Genomic DNA, 9,849 nt, shown 5'->3' with positions numbered 1-9,849 from the left:
TCGTCGAGCGACGCGTGTGTGGGTGAATGGCTACCGCGCTTGACTGTCACTAGGAAGTTCTAGGTTCGATTCCAGTCAGTGGAATGTTCTTTTATTTATTCTCTCAACTTGGGATTCTCGTAAGCTCGAGAACATTCTCGTCTGATCGAGTTCTGAATGTTCTAGGCGCCGAAAGTTCTACGCCGAATTTTCCGGAGACCCACGCGTGTACATAAGAGACTCCGCAAGGTGAGCTGAGTTACTCGACCCACCTTTCGATCCTGCTCTTTCGCCGCCCTTAACGGCTGCGACGCTAGCCTTTTCGTATTTTGTTTGGGGCACAAGTTCGCCCCCATCAAACGTTTAGTTTGCTTTAGTTTTCATCGCGTCATCAATTGTCATTCGTGACAGTATGAGTCGGGCTCAAAAAAGTCTGGAACGAATGATTGATGTGTCCTCTGCTTAGTATTTAAACATTTAAGATGTAGTGGGGGGATTATTGAAATACGGGTACAGGATCAGTATCTTACGGTACCTCCGTGTCAGACAGCTACGTGGTGAATTCATGGTGAGGCAGCAACACATTAAAATAAAAGTATTCTAGCTTCATGCTAACACTCTCCCACTCATCTGCATTGAACCTTATTCGCTCAATTAAGACAAACTTCTCCCGTACACAACAAAGTCCCCCTACTGCTGCCGAGCAAGAGCCATTTGCTTGAGGCCTTGATAATGATACGGGTGGCTTTTTTAAAGCTCCGAGCGATACATGCTTAGCTCCGAGCAACCCTTCTCCACTTTGGAGCCATTTGCTTTCTCCAGCTCTTCCACACTTTTCTCATAAAGGGAGGAGGGACTCTTAATCTCTACAACTCCATGTGGAGGGTCTTCAGTGGGATCGTGTACGATCCTATCTGGAGCTGCTCCGAGCCATGAAACTTTGGGGTTCACAAACAGTCCACATGAACTGACTGTGACTTGATGCCCCAGTTTCCTTAAGACGTCTTCAGAGTTCTTTGCTGCAATTGGCTCGTTGATGGTACCATGTCTGAAAAGTTGATTACAACTTAGAATGGCTGATGAAAGCAGCTTTTGACCTTTTTGTAGCAGGTTTTATAGGAAACAAATTATTCGTTTGAAGCAAGAACTGATTCTTTTTGAACAGATGCCAACACCTGTTTGCACATCACTTGAAAATGGACAAGTGAAGTGCATCGATAAGTGAGTTCATTTTTTCGGTAATGACTGAGGGTTTTTCTTTTACATTGGAGCAGATTACACGTTGCCTTTTGTAATAAGAATAGATAGGGCGCCAAAGAAACACAGGGTGTTCTTAAAAAGAAACTCAATGAAAAGAAGGTTCAATTTCTAATGAGTACTACATTTATAAAAAAAAAATAATAATCATAGCGCAACACTGAAGCGTTGCGCTATGATTCATCTTTCATAAATTTTTTAGTTGGGATAAAGCTTCTCTTTTCTCACAGTTTTGAAGCCGGTAATTTATTTAGCGTATGTACTAAATAAGCTCAGTAAAATACCTGCAAAAACCAGTTCGTCTACCAACAAAAATGCGTCCCCCCAGTTTTATGAACCTAACAAACTCAAGATAATCTTATGAACTCCAAAAACAACTACCCCCAAATATTATAAAAGCCTACACTTCTGCAAGCGAGAGTGCTCCTTAGAGGCACTGGAACCAGAGGGAAGTCAAGGTTCACTGTTCTTTCGATCGAGAGCTACACGGGAACAACATTGACTACCATTTATTCAAATATAGGCCTGCATTTTTTCCACAGTACAGATTTTTAAGATTGAATATAAACCTGCCACCAAGAAAAAAAAAAGAAAAACAAGTAGACCTGAAATAGTGCTGAGCATAATTAATGAGCCTATCACTGTAACCCAGGCGCTAATCCAGGTCAGTCGCTGCACCTAGCACTCCGGTGAAATGTGGGGAAGCTCAACATGCGCGCTGCTGAGTAGCGGGAAGGAGGCATGTGGCCGACATGATAATTAAGTAATCTCATCAGGAGTACGAGACCTTGATTATGTCTAGGGTTCTGCGTTTTCGGTTTCTATTTTTTCAAAATTCGGGGTACTTTTTTCGGTGTTTATTTTAAAATTCAATTTTCGGTTTTTTTCGGCGTATATTTATGCCCGCAAAAGTTTATTGTCTTTTTTCGGTGAATATAAAATAAACACCAACGGACACCGGATCAGATGATCCTTGTACGTAGCTCTGATATTTGTGATCACTCAAAGAATAACGGAACAGGTACGTTGAAAAAGAAATGGACACTTCATTTGGCAAATGTGTGCAACTGTAGAAGAAACAAGGAAAAAACGCAGAAGTACAAACAAGTCAGATATGAAGCCTATGCCCCAAAAACATGCAACCTCACCTTCTGTACATCAGGAATACGTGATCTCATTATAGTACACACAAACATGTACTTCCCCAGGTTCTCCTTCTTGATCCACGCTATTTCTTTCCTGTTAATATATGACCCTGAGCTTCGAGAACGCCCTTTCAACGCTAGCACTGGACGCTGGCAGGCTGAGGAGATGACGCGCTGCCTGAGCCAAATTCGCCGAAAGAGACACGGTGCGACGTTTTGAAGCACAATACAACATGCAGAGCTTGCATCTAGTCAGTCTTCCTCAAAACGAGTTTGAAAACACGCTCGCCACGGCTCTGCGGTACGACTGGACGATCAAAGTGACATTTTCCGGTTAAAACTGAATTTAAAAAAATGGATTCGACGAAATTTTATCGGTTTTTATCGGTTTAAATCGAAACTGCCGAACCTAAAAACTGACCTTTTCCGGCTAAAACCGAATTTCCAAAAATGAATTCGGCGTACTTTTATCGGTTTTTATCGGTTTAAACCGAAAACTCCGAACCCTAATTATGTCTTACCGCAATACCAAATTGTGGGATGGCCGCTACAGCCATCCTACTTTTCGGCAATGTTTTCTCGCAACTTTTAGCTCGTCACATCTCCGACGCCGTCTGGATATTTAGACGATGTCGGCTATGAATCCGCCAGCGTGGTTGATGAGCACTCTCAATACTTCGCTTCACCTAAATTTAAATCCCAGCCGCTACTAGAGGCATTGGGACCAACCAGCGTCAAAGCGAGACATCATGGCGTTCTTCCATCTTCCTGTGCGTAGTCTTTCATTGACTAAACGAATCAAGTCTAGCGAATGTCCCGTGACTTGCACGTTTAGTATGTGCTTGCGGTTGTTTCTGTTCGAGCCTTCGACTGTACTCTGGCCTAAAATACAACAAACTATACGGTGAGTAGAGACGCTCTGAAATACATATTTGTACGATTTTCCTTTTCTCCTACTTTTCTAAATAATAGAGTTGACGAATCATATACATATTTGTTCTTGCTTTGCCATCTCGGCGCAGCTGTGGTGCAATTCTTAGCGAAAATGGTACTTTGGCGCAAGATGTAGCAGATTTTCGGCCACGGCGCTACCTGGCACAAATGGCGGAGCACCTCCATCACTCTATCTACGGTATTTATCATTATAACCACTACCTTTGAGTATAGTTTTCAGTTTAGTACTCCTTTAAAAAAATATGCATCCTGACGATGCGGTGTTTTGCGTGTTTGTTGAAACTCTTCACTGCAACAAATGCTCAGCCGTGCCAGTAAAAAATTTAGAGCTTGTGAACGATTGATTGCTGTGTACAAGCAATGCATTTTGTGTAGTTGTCCCCATGAACACAAACTGAAGGGATCAAGACGGAGCCTCTCAATATTTCTCGCTTTTAAACAACTCACCGCACTGCAGGAACTTTGGAGATGTTCTTTAATACACTCAGGGCATCCAGTCCTTTGTCGGTCCACACTGGCCTTCGGAAGGCTCTGCCGAGGTTAGAAGCCGTCAAACGCAGCATGCGCTTCTTGCGCCATGTCGAGATTTTCGCCTGCTGCCTTGTGCTCCTCTCAAGGTCCCTTGCTTGTGTGGTGTAAGGCATAGGCTCTAGAATATACAAAAACAAACAAACAATTGTATTCAAGTAATAAAGACCTGCACATTTGTTGGTACAGAGCTGTTTAGGACCAGCCAAACTGGAGCAACCTTTTTTGTCCTGGTGTTTTCCTCAACTCGCAAACTGAAATCAATCAACAAATGTGAGTAAATTTTTTTTTCTCTCGGTCTGCTTTGTTGAAGGCTCATCCACAACTGAACGACTAATGGGATTGAAGTACAAATGCAAGCGAATCCAGAGCCATTTGTATGAATGTACAGCACCTCGTGAGTTAACAGTGTTGGTGTCTGCAAGCTTATGCTGCAGTTACTAGCACTGGTGGATGTCAAGCTGTGGCTCACTAAAATACACGGCCATGCCTATACAAACTCACTTCAATTACGCTGACTGTTCAGTTATTGATGACAAAAACAACCGAGTAAACCGGAAGAAGAACTCAGCTCATTTTTGACAGTTGTTTCCTAGAATGCACTTGGGGCACTAAGGGCGTGCCAATTTTGAGAAGTGTCAGAAACCCAAACAGAAAGTTGTTGTGTTGATATTGTCATAAGGGAGACCTTTTCTACTGACTGTGCTTTTTTCCCCATCTTTTTAAACACTATGCCAAGTGACAGAGAGGAAAATATTGACTGACTGGCATGCCAGGTGATTCTGGCAAATTTGCCTAAAGCCGGTGATGGGCACAAAGAACTTATGGTTCTGCAGTGACCAGTTTCTGACAGGTGGCCCATGCATCATTCTCATGAACAGTCTTTCACCCAAGTCGAACATGCAAATCCGCAATTGAAGCGAAATTATGGTGCGTAAATTTTCCAAAATAGTTTGGACGCCAGAAAGAGCACGGATACAGAGTCGACAGAATTTCCTGCCTTTCTTTTTGAACTGGAATAATTATCAAAACAGATAGTGTGAAGGAATTAGTTCATTCAGGATGACAGCCAGTAAATCTTTGTGTTCATTATTAACATATCTGGTAAAATCAGGACGAAGCGCCAAAGAACTGTTAGCGCTAACAGTGTTGCGCAGTATATGAATGTTGAAATCGTATGTTAAGCTAAACGCTGAGACTGGCCACCTGAATATAACCAATACTTTTGTTCTAGTGCCATGATCGCTTATAGTATTCGCTCTGGGCATGCAGGGATGGCGTATCACTGTACTTTTTTATCTATGGGGGACGCTCAATTCTAGTTTAGAGTCGCCAGCATTGACATGCAATCAAGCTTCAGACTGTCTGCCGGCACTTGGCGCAAGTGCGTCCAACCCGTTACATCTACGAAGTTTGTCAAGATACTACGTCTTCCGAGAAATTCACATGCACACTCAAGCGTATGGGCATTCAAACAAGTGAAAACAAATACAAACATAGGCAGAAGTGTACAGTCGGCACGGTATGAAACGCGAACAAGGATTGCATGGTTTTCGACCCACGCTGAGTCACCTAGACACGCAACACCGAAGGTTTGGATGCACTGAGCAAGAGTCTAACACATCGAAGGAGGAGCCATCTTGCAGCTCCCATCTGGTTCAGGTGGTGCAGCATCTAGCGAAAACCATGCACCCACTGTTCGCGTTTCATTCCGTGCCAACTGTACCTCTATAGATATTTAGTCACACGCAGCGATGGTGGACGGTATGACCAAACTTAATCACCACATCATGTGAATACTCCCTTTTGGCAACTATAGGTATATCCTTGCATATTGCCGCGCTGCCGACATGGCCAGCTGCGGGCGCGGCATTCCCGTACGTTCATCAACTACCACCGCCGGCAGCGAGCGGAGGACCTTCTTCGAACAAGGGTGCAGGGCCCCAACGAAAGCGTGACAAGCTTTGTCGAAGATTTCCTGCGTCTATGTGCCCGGGCCGATCCGGAGGCTACCGAGAGGAAACTTCGCGCTCTCATGCATGGCGTGAAGAGTGAAATTTTCGGTGGATCGCTACGCAATCCTCCAACGATTGTCAATGGTTTTGTAACCGAAGCCACCAATATCGAGCGCGCCCTGACAGCCCGAGAAAGCCACTACCACCGAATCGCCGGCGCGCCTGCTGCTCCAACTATCGCTGCTTCCCTTCTGGACCTAAATACCACCGGTGTCGACAGCCTTCGGGAGATCGTCCGAGAAGTCGTCCGGGAAGAACTCCGCAAGATACTCCCCGCTGCGGATCGCCCTTCCTCACTGTTGCTCGCCGAGGTCGTCCAAGAGGAAGTTCACCGGGCCTTCCAACCTGCGGTTCCGATCAACATGACGACGCCAGAGGAACCGACTCCGAGCTACGCCACCGTGGCCCGACGACCGCCGCAAGCTAACCGCCAAGCCGCGGCGCCACCCTGACGAGACCCTCCGATGCCGCAGTATCATCGACGCCAGTAAGGAGAAGTCCAGGACGTCCGCCCGGAGCGACCCTCGCCGAGGAAGACCGACGTGTGGCGAACGGCCGACCGACGCCCGCTCTGCGACCACTGCGGGGAAGCCGACCACATCTACCGCGGCTGCCCCTACCGTCGACTCGGGCTGCGTGGTTTCTACCAGAACGACCCACGCCCGATGTTTTGCGAACACCCTCGCGATATCGAGGTCTACCTCAGACGCCCGCCCTCTTCAGTGCCGTCTCTCTGCTGTGAATCTCGCTCATCATCGCCACGATGTTCAGCGTCTCCAGCGCCACGACCCCGCCGAGAGAGCCTGTCTCCCCTGCGTCGCCGCGAAAACTAAGTGCGGCAGCGCCTGGAGGTTGCGTTGCCGAAGACGACTAAAGTAAAAAGCCTCCAAGAACGCCGGAGCGTTCCCACTCTCCCGACGCCATGCATTACGACGACGCTCCTGCATCGGTGTCCAACAACCTAAACGTTACAATCGACGGCCATGACGAATCGGAACTCGTGAACACCGGAGCAGACAACTCAGTCTTGAGTGGGAGGTTCTCTCGCCGCCTTCGAAACGTGACGACGCCGTGGGATGGGCCGCAGATACGTACTGCTGGAGGAGACCTCATTACGCCTGTCGGAAGGCGCACTGCTCGAGTCGAAATCCACGGTGAGACGTGCCCTGTTAAGTTCGTCGTTTTGCAAGGCTGTGCGAGCGACGGTATCCTCGGAATGAACTTTCTCTGCGAGTATGGCGCCGTCATCGACCTCAGATCAAACCGGCTGACGCTACGAAAACCTGCTGCACTACCGGAGGAACGAAAACCGACGCTATCTGTGGTGCGAGTCCTCGGAAACCACTTAAACTTACCACCGCGGTCGAGTGTTATCGTATTCGTCGGGATAGATGAAGCTTCCTGCGGCGAAGTTCTTCTTAGGGTAAGCCTCCAATTGCTCCTGGGGAGACGGATAGGCGTCGCAAGAGGCGTAGCTAAACTTCAGAATGGGCGGACTTTGGTCCTCGTGACGAACTTCCGAAACGAAACGCAACACTTCACGAAAGGTGCAGCCGTGGGCCACGTCGAGGAACTCCGAAATTCCGCCGAAATCGCCGCGATTAGTGATTAATCCGCGCCACCTCAGCAAGACAGTACGTCGCCAGCGCAGTTTGACATTGACATTGAGCTTCCGGTCCCGAAACGACGGCAGCTGATTAACCTCCTCGCCGTACCGCGACTGCTTTTCGACGTCGTCGAAGGTGTGCCAAACTTCCGTAGCGAAGCACCGCATCGCTACCGAGGGCGACGCGCGGCCTGTGCCTCGATCGCCGTACAGGGTCTCCGCTAAAAAAGGGAAGTGATGCAGGAGCAAGTTCAAGAGACGCTGAACGACGACATAACCAAACCTTCGAGCAGCCCGTGGGCGTCTCCAGTCGTGCTGGTTAAGAAGAAGGACGGAACGCTTAGGTTCTGCTTGGACTACCGGCAGCTGAACACGGTGACAAAGAGAGAAATCTACCCACTCCCCCGCATCGACGACACTAGACTGGGTGCGCCACTCGCGATATTTCTCATCGATGGACCTGAAGAGCGGCTACTGGCAGATCGAAGTCGACGAACGGGACCGAGAGAAGACAGCCTTCGTCACGCCAGATGGACTGTACGAGTTCAAAGTGATGCCCTTCGGACTATGCACGGCACCAGCAACTTTCCAGCATGTCATGGACACAGTACTGGCAGTAATATTTTCAACTGACTTCGACCAGCACTTGCGACGACTCCGCGCTGTTCTTCAAGCCATACACACCGCTGGGCTCACCCTCAAGCCGTCAAAGTGCCAGTTCGCCTATGACGAACTGAAGTTCCTAGGCCACGTGGTCAATAACGAAGGTGTCCGCCCAGACCTCGAAAAGGCTCGCGCCGTCGCGGCATTTCCAGCGCCGACAGACAAGAAAGCCGCGTGAAGATTCCTTGGATTTGTGGCTACTATTGACGCTTCGTTCGGGATTTCGCAAGGATTTCCGCACCGCTGACAAACCTCACGAAGGACGCCGAGAAGTTCGAATGGGCCGAGGAGCAGCAGCAGGCATTGGACGAGTTGAATCGAAGACTCCAGACTCCTCCAGTCCTTGGACCCTCGTGAAAAAAACTATATGAACCCATATGGCAAACCATATGGAATAGTATGGATCTATATGGTTCCATATGGTTAACCGTATGGCATGGCATGGTATGGATTTATACGGATCCATATGGCTGAACCATACCGAGCCATACCATACACATATGGTTCCGTATAGTTGGATATGGCTGAACCGTACGAAGCCATACCATACACATATGGTTCCGTATAGTTGGATATGGCTGAACTATACGGAGCCATACCATACACATATGGTTCCGTATAGTTGGATATGACTGAACCATACCGAGCCATACCATACACATGTGGTTCCGTATGGTTGTATTAGGGTGCCTGCATGTCTGTCTGTCTCAGGGTGAGGACATCCATTGTTGCCCTGAATGTGCCAGTGCGTGACGCTCTCGCACACTCGGTGCGTGACTTGAGCGGTAAATTGGCACCTATGCATTAACCAAAGCTACGCGCTCGAGCTGAGTGACACCGGTAGGCGCGCACTTCGAAATGCATAAAAAAAAAGGTTGGGCGGAAAAATGGCTGAGATGTCACCACTCAAGCAAAAGCGCGCGTGTGTATGAAGGCACTCTAGGTTGTATAGTCTGGCCCATAAAAAACTACATTCATATGGTCGCACCAGTACCATATACTCAACCGTTTACGTTCATATGACTGCAAACAATTCCATTTTATTGTCACGCGCGTCGCCGACCAAGCGCGCTCGTGGCCGAATGTTTATCATCTTTAAATCCTACGCAAGGGGCTCGAGGTTTGATGCCTGGGAGCGGGCGCGCCTTTTTGTTATTTCTGTAAATTTTGAGTTCTGGTAAATTCGAGAACCCTGTTGCTTATTTGATGTTTGAATGTTCTATGGGCCGAACCTCCTACGCTGATTTTTTCAGGAGCCCACTTCTGTACATAAGGAGCTCCGTGTTGCGAGCCGGGGTCAGTCTCGCCCCAGCATTTGATTGGAAGTGGATATTGTGCTGGTAGCTGGCACATCAGGGAAAAGAAATGCCGGCCGTTGTCCCATATCGGTCTCGTATAAAACAAATTGTGAAAACAGCAATTCGAAGTTGTAAAGTGGCGCAGTGGTAAGGTGTCTGTTTCATAATCAGTAGAACACTGGCGACACTAGTTCAATCCTGTCACAGGTTCGGTGGAAAAAAAAAAAAGATATCCTATGCAAACAAATTTATAATTTTGATAGGACCGCTGACCGGACGATAGGTCTACGCCCTGGTGACGGACTCACAGTGAGGGGAGAAGGAACAACACAGACTCCTTTCTTTTCAACCACAGGATAGTTTACTGAAAATCCGAAAGACATAAAACAAAACAAACAAAACTC

The 9,849-nt window shown here is 47.8% G+C and overlaps 1 pseudogene; it reads right to left on the bottom strand.

Annotated features, from left to right (window-relative positions):
- Positions 1-529: 529 nt before the first annotated feature.
- LOC120840925 overlaps positions 530-9,849 on the bottom strand; it is a 37,510-nt pseudogene continuing 28,190 nt past the window's right edge.

The sequence above is a fragment of the Ixodes scapularis genome, unplaced genomic scaffold (genome assembly GCF_016920785.2).
Source record: "Ixodes scapularis isolate PalLabHiFi unplaced genomic scaffold, ASM1692078v2 PGA_scaffold10__122_contigs__length_95168666, whole genome shotgun sequence".
In the NCBI taxonomy this organism is placed as follows: Eukaryota; Metazoa; Arthropoda; class Arachnida; order Ixodida; family Ixodidae; genus Ixodes; species Ixodes scapularis.
Note: the sequence above shows the minus strand (reverse complement) of the source record. Positions and strands in the feature narration are given on the sequence as shown.